At 33.3% G+C, this 15,830-nt stretch overlaps 2 long non-coding RNA genes across 2 annotated transcripts; one reads left to right on the plus strand and one right to left on the minus strand.

The window, feature by feature from the left end:
* Positions 1-2,464: 2,464 nt before the first annotated feature.
* Positions 2,465-2,966, plus strand: LOC142241246 (uncharacterized). The gene is made up of 2 exons (XR_012723545.1): positions 2,465-2,695; positions 2,753-2,966. It is a non-coding gene; the product is annotated as an uncharacterized LOC142241246 (long non-coding RNA).
* A 5,954-nt stretch (positions 2,967-8,920) lies between these two features.
* On the minus strand, positions 8,921-9,434 carry LOC142241360 (uncharacterized). The gene is made up of 2 exons (XR_012723594.1): positions 9,191-9,434; positions 8,921-9,123 (listed from the first exon to the last, which is right to left on the minus strand). It is a non-coding gene; the product is annotated as an uncharacterized LOC142241360 (long non-coding RNA).
* Positions 9,435-15,830: the final 6,396 nt, after the last annotated feature.

Genomic DNA, 15,830 nt, shown 5'->3' on the forward strand with positions numbered 1-15,830 from the left:
AAAACAAACTTAAATAGTATATTTGACGCTGAAAGCGATGTTTAATTAAAATAATTATACTTCAATATATATACACGAAAATATATTAAATAATTTAAAAGCCTATAGTCCATCTATGAGTAATTAATATTGTATTCTGGATTTCAGATAGCCTGAACACTTGCTTGATCTAATTGCTTGGTAACAAACACTCGCATCAACGTAAGTACCATGAAAAGATTAAGTCTTCTACTCAACATAATCACTTAAAATTTTGGGAATAGCCGAATAAAAGATAAGAAAAACTATGATTAAATCATCCAGAAATTGCTAGTTTCTTCCAATCTTACAACACTAGTTTATAATGTTAAAAAAACAAAACTTTTTTCTAATCATTTAATTCTATCAAAAGCACTTTTTATGGATATTTTCATGGCTAGTAACAAGAAATGATTTTAATATATGCGGTTGGTTCAGAAATTACCCAAATTGATATATAGATGGCAGTGGTGGAGATGTGTGCAAATAGTCCTTTATTGCCTGAGTACAATCGTGACGATTAACGATACATCTTCCGATGATCTGTTCGAAACGGACTTCCTTTTAATTTATTTTACTTTAAAGGAAATGTGTAAATTATTGAACTGTCACATTTGGGTCATTCTCTCCAAGTTATATAGTCCTACGGGAAATTAGAGGAAATTGCCTCTTACACGCCTGTCACAGACCCAGCGGTGCCAACTCTGACGATTTTTCGTCATTTTGACGATTTTTGATGGTAAATTTGGCCTCCGACGATTTGACGACGATTTTAAACAACTTAGTTATGAGATGACGATTTTTTAAAATGTACGACTCAAGTGTTTCCTTTTAAGGGGTTTTATGTCGATTTGACGATTTTTCAAAGTGATGTAGTTGTAAGTTGACGAATGTAAACAAGTTATTTTGGATCTCAACAATATGACAATTTATATGTAGCTTGCTCCCAGCACCAGTCTCCAATGTAGAAAGAAATTTCAAAGCAATCAACATAAATAAACCTAAAATTCGTAATCCCTTTGAAACTTAAACATTGCAAGGTATTCTTTTGTCTAAAAACTATTTAAAGCAAAATAATTCTGATTGCCATGAAGCCATTTTAGTTAAATTCACTTTATTTATTTATTCATTACCGATAATAGTAACAATAATAAAAATTATACATGAGTAAGTAATAAGAATTTAAATTCGCTTGGAGAATAGGAAATTTTTCTGTCAAGAAAATTTTGTTAAACAATGTAGTACATGTGGTCACAATCAGATATATTAATTTAAATTAATTAAAAATTTATTTCAATTAATCGTCGCTTAAAAAACTGGAAACTATATGACTTAATTAGAGATTTAAACGGCATTATTCATGTAACTAATATGAATAAAACCCCTTTTTTAATAACAGCTTTATTGTGTATACAATATATGGATGCCTCAGATGTTTGAATAAAACTTTTATTTTGTTCCTAAATCTTTTTTTCAACTGTTTTATGATTGACGAGTTTTTGACGAATTCTTTGGGATGAATTGACGATTTTGACGAAAAATATTTTTAAAATTGACGATTTTCAGCCCAAAACAGTTGGCACCACTGCACAGACCTAGTACAGATACTCTTGTCTATCCCAATTTTTAAATTTGCAAGTAAGGGATGTTGATGGGGAATGTGGTAGTTCTGAAACGATAACCAAGCTAACCGTCTCGCAATCAAAAATTGACTTGACCTAATCGATTTGACAAAAATCGTCAAATCGTTAAGCTACTCTTGTAGTTTAATCTAAATGCCGGTAATAAGTTAGCATAATTGACAATTTTTCACGGTTATTAATTCATTTCACAAAAAATAAACATTTTCAATCGTTGCTTTGAACCATTCAAGTTATAATAAAATTTGCCACCAAAAGTTATAATTTCGTTCTGCTTTTACAGATTTGATTTCGATTTTAACGGGTAAATTTGAACTTAGTACCCACCATATGTTAGGTTAGGTTCGGTTAGGTAGCAGCCCAATGTATCAAGCTCACTTAGACTATTCAGTCCATTGTGATACCACATTGGTGAACTTCTCTCTTATCACTGAGTGCTGCCCGATTCAATGTTAAGCTCAATGACAAGGGACCTCCTTTTTATAGCCGAGCCCGAACGGCGTTCCACATTGCAGTGAAACCACTTAGAGAAACTTTGAAACCCTCAGAAATGTCACCAGCATTACTGAGGTGGGATAATCCACCGCTGAAAAACTTTTTGGTGTTCGGTCGAAGCAGGAATCGAACCCACGACCTTGTGTATGCAAGGCGGGCATGCTAACCATTGCACCACGGTGCATCCCACCATAACATATCGTTGTAGGCTCTAGACCAGAGAATAAAACCCCTTTTAACATACATTCTAGTTTTTCAAACGGTGACTGCTTGCCGGTTGAGCCGACGCAAATATGTCTACTCCCCTGCCAGCATTTCAAAGTTCCATTTCAACCTCATCGTTACCACAGACTCGTAAATGTCACTTCAACCATCATGAAAAGGTACATCAAAAAGTACATGCAAGAAATTTGCCATCCCTACTGTTAAAAAAGCCATTTTTTTTGTGAAACGCCAAGCGCAACCAGCTTGTTATATTTTAATTAAATAAAAACGAAAATAAAGTTTTGAAAACATAGATTATACGCTTAAAATTGTGAAAGGTATATTGGTGAACAATTTGGTGATTTTCCAAATGGAATAAAGTGATTGTTTTTCAGATATTTTACAGACACGCTGCCTACATGGAATAAAAACACTGGTTGATAGACGCAGCAACATGTAACTCGCTACTTGTAACTCAACATCATCATTAATGCCAAAAATTATGTTAAATGTAATGTGATAGTGGTATAAATGTTATATTTTTAAGAATTTGTAAATGTTTAATCAAATTAATAAATATCTAAACAAACGTGTTTTACTCGACCACAATGATTCTTTTACAACTATCTTAAAATGCACTTTTTCTGATTGTTTGGAGGGTCCCTTATTGGCGTCGTTCTAAATTGATCTATAAAGGCACCTAATAATTGCACTCATGCGAAACATTTTTGTAGTAACTTGGCGTGGTACAACTTCTCAATAGTGACGGCGCTTTTCCGACGAGTTTTTGATGTCGTATATGATTGTTTTCGACGTAGTGGGGATTCTCAAAAGAGTCCCCAAATTCAAAAAATGTTGGCAGGGTCGGCGTCGGTCAATCAAAAACCAATAAATATTCGAACTTGTATGAAATAAATCGTACAAACAATTTTAAAATTTAATTTACTCGGCGGCTTCACAGAATGAAGCCGCAGAGTTGCACCGCCAGTAGACGACGCCGCCGAATATATCAATTCAGCTGGACTAAAATTTAGCCCTCAATTAGTCAAAAATATTTATTTAATACCACATTCACATTAGGCTCGAAATCTACTAAAAGTAGATTTGAAATCAATTTTTTATAAAGCAAATGACAGTTGAAATATAGTTAAAGTGGATTTTAGAAGTGTAATGTGAATGAGGTATAAATCATAAAAATGTATGTATAATTGTTGTATTTTCTGGAAAAATTCCAAACGCATTCCATCCACAATGGTGCAGTGTAAAGTTGTTGTTACAATTTTGCAAAAATCTCGCTCGGATAACCTCAATTTGATTTTGTAATGGATAATTGTCCGCCTCCGGAGCCAAAAATTTAGTGTCAGCCGCCGACGACTAAAAAAAAAAATTATTATAGCGCAAGACCGATTCATGGGAATCTGTTTAAGGACGGGTCCTACTGAACTATTTTAGGACTAAAACAAGTATATACGGCCAGGCCGAATCTTATGTACCCTCCACCATGGATTGCGTAGAAATTTCTACGAAAGACTGTCATCCACAATCGAATTACTTGGGTTGTGGTAATACTTTCCGATGGCAAGGTATCATAAAACTTCTTAACGTCGTCTTCGGTTTATCTGAGGGCTATATGTAACTATAGACCGATATGGACTAGTTAGGTATGGTTGTTAACGGCCATATACTAGCACAATGTACCAAATTTCAACTTAATCGGATGAAATATGTTCCTCCAAGAGGCTCCAAAACCAAATCTGGGGATAGGTTTATAAGGACCAATTTTGGCGTGTTTGTTAAAGTTTGTTTGGTGAACAATTTTTGATTTTCCAAATGGAATAAAGTGATTGCTTTTCAAATATTTTACAGACACGCTGCCTCCATCGAATAAAAACACTGGCTGATAGACGCTGCAACATGTAACTCGCTACTTGTAACTCTACCTCATCATTAATGCAAAAAATTATGTTAAATGTGATGTGATAGTGGTATAAATGTTATATTTTTAAGAATTTGTAAATAATTAATCAAATTAATAAATATCTAAACAAACGTGTTTTACTCGACCACAATGATTCTTTTACCACTATCTTAAAATGTGCTTTTTCTGATTGTTTGGAGGGTCTCTTATTGGCGTCGTTCTAAATTGATCTATAAAGGCACCTAATAATTGCACTCATGCGAAACCTTTTTGTAGTAACTTGGCGTGGTACAACTTCTCAATAGTGACGGCGCTTTTCCGACGAGTTTTTGATATCGTATATGATTGTTTTCGACGTACTGGGGATTCTCAGAAGCGCCCCCAAATTCAAAAAATGTTGGCAGGGTAGTGTTGCCAGTATTGGGGATTTTTCCCGAGAATGGGGAACATTTTTTTGAGCTGGAGACTTGAGGGGATTTGATGGTGAATTTCCAGGAATTTGTCGGAGATTTGGTTGTCATTCTGTTGGTAACACATTAACATGTTCGTTAAAATCTTCAACTGAAGATTTTTAATTTTCTCTACAAATTCATTTTAAACAAAGAAAACGTCTTGAATTGTTACTATATATAATAAAACCATTCTCAAAGTCTTCTCTTCATTATAATAAATATATAAAATTCATCATATATCATAACTGAACTGAAACATCAATAAATATAATATGCGCAAATGTAATTGTAAATATCTAAGTCACAAACAAGACAGATTTAACCGCGTACCGAATGGGACAAACGAGTTATGCTAAAACGACCAAAAAATGTCTATGAACATTTTGACTACTTTTGACCAGTAATAAATTAAAATGTGGTACCGTTGAAAAGGGCAAGAAGCGCATTTTCATTAGATAAGGTCACCTATGTTAGATCAAAAACACAATAAAGGGTGATATGGTCAAACTTTGGTCAATATAAACTTGACGTATTTCATTCAATTTTGCATTTAAAAAACCTGAACACCCCTCATTTTGAAGGTGTGCGTGTGTAGAATGTTGCTCCTATTTTGATTTTGGAATTCACTCTTCAGTTGTCAAAATGCCGTCCAAACAAGAAGAGCAGCGTATCAAATCCGAGCTACTCGCACGCAAAGCTGGTAAAATCGCTAAAAGTTGCCAAATCAACCGTTACAAATGTAATTAAAATGTTTGGGGAACGTTTGTCGACAGCCAGGAAGTCTGGATCGGGGGAAAATTGAAAACCGGAAGCCGCTGAGACGACAAAGAGAGTTGCCGGTAGTTTCAAGCGAAACCCTAACCTCTCTCTCCGAGATGCCGCAAATAAGCTGGGTGTATCATCTACAACCGTGCATCGAGCCAAAAAACGAGCCGGACTATCGACTTACAAGAAGGTAGTGACTCCAAATCGCGATGATAAACAAAATACGAAGGCCAAAGCGCGATCCCGGAGGCTGTACACGACGATGCTGACGAAGTTTGACTGCGTGGTAATGGACGACGAAACCTACGTCAAAGCCGACTACAAGCAGCTTCCGGGACAGGAGTTTTATACGGCAAAAGGAAGGGGAAAGCTAGCAGATATTTTCAAGCACATAAAACTGTCAAAGTTCGCAAAGAAATATCTGGTTTGGCAAGCCATCTGTACCTGTGGCTTGAAAAGCAGCATTTTCATAGCTTCCGGGACTGTCAACCAAGAAATTTACGTGAAAGAGTGTTTGAATAAACGTCTGCTGCCTTTCCTGAAGAAACACGGTTGTTCCGTACTGTTTTGGCCGGATTTGGCATCTTGCCATTACGGTAAAAAGGCCATGGAGTGGTACGCCGCCAACAACGTGCAGGTGGTTCCCAAGGACAAGAACCCTCCCAACACGCCAGAGCTCCGCCCAATTGAGAAATACTGGGTTATTGTCAAGCGGAACCTAAAGAAGACCAAAAAACTGCTAAGGACGAGCAGGAGTTCAAGGCAAACTGGCTTTCTGCGGCGAAGAAGGTGGCTGTACAAAATCTGATGGCAGGTGTCAAGCGTGACGCCCGGCAATTCGGATTTGGAAAAGCGAAAGCCTAACTGAATATTTTTCCTGAATTTTATACTAATTGAACTTGAAAAAGAAATTTAATTTGATTTTTTAAATAAACGATTTCACCGATTTACACGCGTTTTCCCTTGACCAAATTTTGACCGTATCACCCTTTATTATGATATTGCACAAATAAAGCCGTACAAATGAAACTTGGATGTTTTGGCTATATTGTGACTATATTCAAAACCAATCCAGAAAATTGTGTTTTATCCAATTTATTGGGAAAAGTACAAAGTTGAAGTCCTGGGCAGGACTTCACACAGTGGCCCTATGTTATTAGAATACAATTTATTAGAATACAAGGTGACCTTTCTAACGGTACGACATTTTTCGACATAGTTAATTTATTGCTGATCAAAAGTACACTGAAAAAAAGCATGGCCGATTCCAAAGATTTTGTCTTTACACTAATGATTTTGGTATTGATTCCGAGCCAAAGAAGCGGAGAATTGAAGTATGTTAAGGATACTTTTAAGACAGAATTGTCTTTTAAATTGAAGTTTTGCGTTCTCGATTCTAGACAGAAAATTTTAATTTATTCATTTTTCCCGTTTTTTTCTTCATCTGCAATTAAAGTCAGTTAAAAACGTGTTAACGACAAATAGAAATTATGCTACGTCTCATGTAAAAATCGTCTTTAAAATAAAGTGTTGAAAAACGTCTCCTATTTTTAAACGCTTATTTGCTTTGTTGTCAAGATACAAAAAGACAACAAATTTAAAGACAATTTCTTCAATTTTTAAGAATTTTTCACAATTATTAAAGACAAGTTGACCTTAGTCAAACAACATTCATTTTAAGATACCCATTTTTAATTTGAATCACCTAATTTAAAAAAAAAAACGACTTTATAGAAAAGTTCATCATCTTTCGGGCAAGGAAAAAAGCTTTATATCGGAGAAATGCGTCTTCTATGCTAAGGACATGAAATCTGTGGTCTCACGACAATATTTTTTTCAGTGTAGTAATTTTTCGTGGCCTTAGCATAACTCGATTAACCCATTCCTTGCGCGGCTGAATCTGTCTGGTTTATGTCATAGATATTTACAATTTATCTTCACGCACATACAAATTAAAATGTTATTTATTTTTCTCATAAAAAAATCTTCAAAAATATGTCGGGGAATTTCGTTTCAAATTGGGAATTTTTGGGGACGAGAGCGCTCTGATTATCAGGCCTGTTGTGGTCACACGAATCTGTAGATGAAGATTGATTCTAGCCACGAAAGTAATGAAACGTTTGGCAACCCCGAAAACTACTCTCTGTGAGCATAATAAAACCCATGTGTTGCCAATCTGTGAACAAATATTTCATTTTCATGTTCGCAAGGAACAAGCAAATTTAGTACGCACGATTTCAAATCGTTCCAATTATGCGACAATATATGAACAGGCCTGCATATATTTTCCTAAATGTAGAGATCTATATCTTGAGACAGTAACGCAGGAAATGCTCTCAAATCTAGTCGTCTACGCAATAGGTTTTAAATTCGTATTATTTTAAAAATATGTCACATAGAAGAGCCCTAACTAGAATATTTATGTTGCCCAAGATATTTACGTCTTATGTTAAACGATATTTGCAATTTCATGTAATGCGTTGTATAAAATCAAAAACCACAAAATATTACAAATAATTTGTTATCATTTTTCAAAAGAAATTTTGCTTATAAACAATTTACGTTGTTTAACTACTACTCGTATCCCCTCAATTTACGTCATAGTTCGCCTTCAAAAGACTACATAACCAATTTCCAAGAATTGACTAAAAATATGTAGATATGACTATGGCTAGAAAGCAATCTAGTAACGTGTTAAAACAAATGATATGCATTTACTTTTTGAGGTTTTGTAATTTGATATTTTCAAAACAAATCAATTCAAATAAATTTGCATAGTAATTAAAACTTACCATTCACAAATAAATTCCCGGTGGTGTTTCACAATTCATGTTATTGCATGTATTTGTCTTTAATATTGCTTGTGGCATTTCCTATGAAAATTAATGAGAAATGCAAAACTAGAATATCGTTAGTAATTTAAAACTTGGTAAAATGTTTGTAATTTGCGAACTCATAACTTAATTAGGGGCGTATTTATCCATAACGAAATGACAAATTGAATGTGATAATCATATAAATTAATAAAAATTTAAATTATTTATTATTTAGATAATCTACGGAGGAAGGTGGCAACACTGAAACAGTTAAAGTGTTCACCATTTTCATTTCATTTTATTTATTATTCTCCAAAGTAATATATACAAAGCCAAACCTGGCTCAATTAACAATATCCCTGCCAACATTTTTTGAATTTGGGGGCGCTTCTGAGAATCCCCGGTACGTCGAAAACAATCATATACGATATCAAAAACTCGTCGGAAAAGCGCCGTCACTATTGAGAAGTTGTACCACGCCAAGTTACTACAAAAAGGTTTCGCATGAGTGCAATTATTAGGTGCCTTTATAGATCAATTTAGAACGACGCCAATAAGAGACCCTCCAAACAATCAGAAAAAGCACATTTTAAGATAGTGGTAAAAGAATCATTGTGGTCGAGTAAAACACGTTTGTTGAGATATTTATTAATTTGATTAATCATTTACAAATTCTTAAAAATATAACATTTATACCACTATCACATCACATTTAACATAATTTTTTGCATTAATGATGATGTAGAGTTACAAGTAGCGAGTTACATGTTACAGCGTCTATCAGCCAGTGTTTTTATTCGATGGAGGCAGCGTGTCTGTAAAATATTTGAAAAACAATCACTTTATTCCATTTGGAAAATCAAAAATTGTTCACCAATATACCTTTCACAATTTTAAGCGTAAAATCTATGTTTTCAGAACTTTATTTTCGTTTTTATTTAAATAAAATATAACAAGCTGGTTGCGCTTGGCGTTTCACAAAAAATAAAATGGCTTTTGTAAAAGTAGTGATGGCAAAATACATGTATGAAGTACATTTTGTACTTTATGATATGCTGCCCCCCATCACAGTAGGATGGTTGTAGTGACATTTACGAGTCTGTGGTAGCGATGAAGATGAAATGGAACTTTGAAATGCTGGCAGGGATATTACAGATTTATGCTGTAATAAACTAACTACACTAACAGGTTTATTAAGAAAAAATATTTAAAAAAAATCTATAAGAATTTAATAACTATTAAGCTAATAAATAAATATAAAATAAAAATATTAGAATTAACATAAAAAATATATATAAATTTAAAATTTACCTATAATAATAAAGAATTAAAAAAATACTTGAAATTATGGTCCATTATTGATGACTAGCAAAAGAAATGCTTTTTATCAATGAATTCTCCCTTTTAAATGAAGAAAATGTCTTCGAGAAAATTCCTTAGTAGAATAAGAAAACTTTCTTAAATGAAGCGGAAGATGATTCCAAAACGAAACGTGTTTCATTAATATAACCAAAAATCAAAACACAAAATTGTCTTTTAACGATTGATTTCGTTGTATTAACGATCACTTTCGTTCTTATAACGAAAAATTTCGTAATATTAACGAAAAATAATCAACGAAGCCCGTTCGTTAATAGTACGAACCATTTTTCTACCAGTGTAGAATAAGAAAACTTTCTTAAATGAAGCGGAAGATGATTCCAAATTCTAGCGACACGCACTGTAAAAGATCGATCACAAACAACCGTATTAAAACGAGGAAAAAGTATCTGCGGATTTCTGATTGACCTTGACAAAAAAAACGGCTTCGGAGCAGAGGTGGAGCACTCGTATTTACTAGACTATAAAGCAACATCAAAACATGATGATGTTCAAAACCGAGTCTCCTATCCAACGCTACACCAAGACATCTCATCTCAGCAACGAAAAGGATTCCATAACCATTGACTTTTATATTAAATTCTACTTCAACATTTGTATGATAAAAGAACATAGCTCTAGATCAGAGCTTCCCAAATGGGGGGACGCGCCCGCCTAGGGGGGCGCAGCGTCATTTTTGGTTGAACAGGTTTTGTATCATTAAATTTGTTAAAACAACACAAATTGTTAAGTTCAACAAAACATCAATAACTACAAAAGGGCATACCATCCGTACATTTCGAAATGTTCATTTATAACCACAGTGAGAAAAGAATAGAAGTGCAATTCTATAATTTGTTGTAGGTTTTCCATTATTAGTCGTTGTGCAAAAAATTCACTTTATTTGCAACGGCTAAATTTCTTGCTAAAATATCTGAACCAGTACCCAATTTTGTATTCACACATTTTAAAAATTTTGAAACCATTTTCGTCACTTTTAGACATAAAGTCAAAATATCTGTCTTGCCTTCATGTTGAAACTGATTAAAGGTGTACTTTATCAGTAATAGTACCAAATATTGAAAATCTAACTAATGAAAGGAACAATTGCCAAATTTCCCACTAATTGATAAACTCTTTTATATTAATATTCACTAACATTTTTATTTTTATACCCTAAACCACATAGTGGTCAGGGTATAATAAGTTTGATCGGCCAAAAAATGTGCCTAATAGAAATACTGATTTTAGACCCCATAAAATATACACCGATCGACTCAGAATCACCTCCTGAGCCGATCTAGCGATTGGAGTCCGTCCGTCTGTCCATGTATTTTTGTTCACAGTATTCCGGTCGCAATTATTAACCGATTTTGATGAAATATAAAAGATATAAAGATATAGCTCCCATATATATGTATCGCCCGATTTCGACAAATGGGGTCACGTTGCGCGTTTTTTCTAACGGATCGTCACCAAATTTGGAAAAGGTTATATTTTTCATCGCCCTTCAAGTCTGCAAAATTTCATCCAAATCGGTTCAGTTTTTGATATAGCTCTCATATATATGTATCGCCCGATTTTCCCAAATTTGGTCACAAAACCTTTAATTATCAACCGATCTTACTCAAAGTTGGCTAAATATAATCTTCTATAGCACTAACTATATGTACAAAAAATCATCGAAATCGGTTCAGATTTAGCTATAGCTCCCATATATATGTACCGCCCGATTTTTCTAAATTTGGCCATAAAACCCTTATTTATCAACCGATCTTACCCAAATTTGGCTAAATGTAGTCTTCTATAGCACTATATGTGCAAAAAATCATCGAAATCGGTTCAGATTTAGATATAGCTCCCATATATATGTATAGCCCGATTATCCCAAATTTGGCCACACGGATGAAAAAGACTGTTTTTCATATGTTTGGCTATAAACATTATATGTGTGGAACACAAATATTTAAACACAATATTTTTGAGTGCAAGCATATAATGTTCATAAACTAGCATAACATGTTTGGGACATATATGTTAATATGTTAGAACATATTATGTTTGGGACATAAAATGTTTGTAAATATAATATGCTTGGATGCAAACATATATTAATTTAGAAATAGCCTATAAACATATATGTGTTTAGTAGCTTGGAACGCTATTTAACAGGGAGCGATATTGAATTAAGTTGGTGGTTGTTGCTTGTTATTACAAAATTAACATTTTATTTTTCCTTGGGCAATTGATCAGCTACTTTGATCCTTACAAACTGTGTGGTCCGCTGTTCGAATCCCCGTCCGGCAAAAGGTAAAATTAAAATAAAAAAAATCATACAATTGAATAATTTCTTCTACAATGTTTGTATTACAGAAAAAGGTGCTAAGAACTAAAAAATCTCGTGGAAGTGAGAAAGGTGTGGGGGAATATACAATTGGGCAGAAACAAAATTTTGAGCATTCAGGTCGAAAACCTATGTTGTTAGCACCTATATTACCTGTTTATTTTCATAATTCATTATGATTGTAAATATATAAATAAATAAATAAAATTTTGAGCACAATATTTTTTGGGAGAATTTTTTTTAAGCATATAATATTTTTGGGTGAAAATGCTTCCAAACATATTATATGTTCACATAATAACATATTGTTTTTTAGAAGACAACATTATTGAATTTGGATGCAAAAATACAAAATGTTTGGAACTTAGACTACCCAAACATATATTGTTTAGACCAATATGCTTTCAAACATATTATATATTGGAAGAGATCAAACATATAAATGTTTGGGCAATACCCAAAAATATATATGCTTGAAGCAAAATATGTTTGGGAGTATATGTTACAGAAGCGATTTTTTGTGAGCGTGCATAGAACCTTTATTTATTAACCGATCTTACTAAAAGTTGGCTAGATCCAGTCCTCTATAGTACTAACTATATGTGCAAAATTTCATCGAAATCGGTTCAGATGTAGATATAGCTCCCATATATGTATCACCCGATTTTGAAAAATTCGCCCCTAATAACCTTATGTTTGACCATACAGGCCTCATTTCTTAACTGATCTTACTCAAATCTTGCACAAGGTAACCTTTTGTGGTATTAATCAAACCCGCAAAATATTATGCAAATTGGTTCAGATTTAGATATAGCTTCCATATATATGCATCGTTCGATTTTCCCAAATTTGGCCATAGTACTCTAATTTATTAACCAATGTTACTCAAATTTCAAATTTTGATGTACTAGCCACAATGTAGGATATTTTCACTCAACACAATTTGTAATAATTTTTACATTTTGGTAGCTCTAGAGGAGGAAATTAGAAGCCGGCAAGGCTTGATCTTTAACAATGTGTGGTAAACTTTATTCCTGTAGAGAATTTTGTCAACATTTTATTTCTATAGAACATTTTGTCAAAATTGTGTTTCTATAGATTTTTTTTTTCAAAATATTATTACTATAAAAAATTTTCTCAAAATTTTATTTCTGTGGAATTTTTTCTCAACATTTTATTTCTATAGAATTTATTGTCAAAATTTTATTTCTATAGAAAAATTTCTCACAAAAATTTGTTTATAGAAACTTTTTCCAAAATTTTATTTTTATAGAGATTTAACAAAAAAGATTACTAATTTGGGTAGAATTCTACCAACTGTGGCAACCGTGATGGTAATACAAGTTTATATTCTAAGATATATACTTTGCATATTCATGTTCTAAGATAATAAAGTACTTAGGACCATTTTTGTTTTGTAAATTTTTTTAAATTTAACGAAAACTATAGTAGGGAAAATTGTTTGAAAATGTATGGGAAAGTAGGGAACTTTTTTTGTCCTTGTAGGGTAAACCGAACATTTTCCGTGGCAACATTGACTATGAGCTATAGTCAGATTGACACAAAGAACCCATAGACATGTACCCCTTAATTTTCTTAAATATGCAACTGCGGTTTATCTCCCAGACCTATATGTTACCCCACAAATGCTTATGATTACTAATTCTGTAATGGTGGTTTAGGGTATGATATAGTCGGCCCCGCCCGACTTTCTACTTTACTTACTTGTTAATTATTTAATTAATTATTTGTTAATATTTATTTCTGTTTGGGTAAACAAAATTTGTTTTGTGGGGGCGCAACGAAATTGATACATTTTTTGGGGGCGCGAAGCAAATTGGGTTGGGAACCTCTGCTTTGAGTTATGACAAAATCATTATCACAAACCCACCAACTAACATGTTCCAAAACATGATTCATATTCATCTCAAGTTGTAAAGTAGACGTACTACTGAAAAAAGATGAATATCATCCGCATAAAGAAACGGAAACATTCTCCAATTGCACAGAAAAAAAATTCACAAAAATTTTTCCAATTAAAATCTTAATTGAGTTTTAAAAAATATTTAATTAAAAATTTAATTGATTTAACAAATTTTTTAATTGAAACAAAAATCAATCACACAAATTAATAGTATTAATTAATTTTTTAATTGGATCAATTAATTTTTTAATTGACTGTCAATTAATTTTTTAATTGATACTATCATTTCTGTGATTGAAGACATTTCAATTAAAAAATTAATTGGATCAATTAATTTCGTGATTGAATCAGAAAAATTTTTTTTTTGTGTGTGGAGACGAAACAAAAATATCATTCACATACAATATAAAAAGCAATGGTCCAAGAACGGATCCCTGTGGGACACCACTAGAAATATGTCTAATCTCAGAATTAACACCACCTACAGAGACAAATTGTGATCGTCCAGATAAATAAGATGAGATGAGTCTGCGGGCAGTATCAGAGAAATGAAGCTCGAAGCTTCTGAATTAATGTCGAATGATTCACCTTGTCAAATGTCCTTGATAAATCCAGACCAACTAAAACTCAATATTCACCAAAACCAATGGTTTCTCTGATTGCATCTGTCAAGTGAAGCAGATGTGAGGCTGTACTAATTCCATGGCGAAATCCATACTGGAAATCGTTGAGCTATTTTCGGTCATCAATGTACTCCTGAACAGCATCTCTCAATACATATTCAAAGAGCTTGGATAATGAAGGCAAAATACTAATAGGCCTCAAATTCTCCACATTAAACGAGCATTTACTTTTAGGAACAGGTACCACCTTAGCGACTTTCCATGCATCCGGATATTTACATGTCAGAAATATGCTATTAAAAAGGTGAAGCAAGAGACAAGAAATATACGGAAATATAATCTTCAGAAACTTAACAGGGGTGCCATCCACTCCTACCGATGAGGGCTTGAGACTATTCATAGCTTTCTCAATATCAAACCTAATGATTCGCCTACCATTTCTTCACTCCAACGAGACAAAGTTTGACTATTTACTCCAGATAATGTGTCCCGCCAGGGACACAATCATAATCATCCAAACTTCCAGAAAATCTTAACGTTGACCAGATTTGGGTATCATCCATTCTACCAAACATACCACAGTAATACCTTCTTCTCTCCGAACGCATGACCGATTTTGTCTTATTCCTGTACACACAATAAGCACGCCAAGTCTCATTCCCTGTAAGCTATATCTCTAAGAGATCTAAAATACCTTATTCGGCTAGAATCCAACCAAGTATCCGTCCTCGTCATCTTTCTTTTCCTTACAAGGGGAACAAATGAAAATAGATCTTTTATAAGATCAGACAAAATCCAAAATTACTTTTTCTGTTCTTTTATTTTACTTGCCACCTGATTTCATGCGGTCGCATTTGTCATCTGTTGGTTTGGAAACGAACTTAATACTAAGCATTAGACACAAAATCTTATTTTTTTCTAGAAACCGTATCACCATACACTTTATTGTCTTAAATTTGCCACGATCATAGGAACGGCATAAAATTCGGGCAATATCATAAAATATAATAATATCTCTTTTCATATATACATTTACTATGTATACACCCGGAAACTACGAATGATTAGCATATTGACAATGATTTAAGACGATTGCCAGCTGCACTTCCTTAAAACCGGCGATTATTGTTATCAAAACATTAGATTAATTAAATCACATTACATAGGCTTTTTCATTCATTCTTCAGAAATTTACTATCAAACATAGTATTTTTTGTTGTTGTTGATTCACATAAATATATGTGTATTTAAGTTATCAAACAGCTGTGCCTT

The sequence above is a fragment of the Haematobia irritans genome, chromosome 5 (assembly GCF_050003625.1).
Source record: "Haematobia irritans isolate KBUSLIRL chromosome 5, ASM5000362v1, whole genome shotgun sequence".
In the NCBI taxonomy this organism is placed as follows: Eukaryota; Metazoa; Arthropoda; class Insecta; order Diptera; family Muscidae; genus Haematobia; species Haematobia irritans.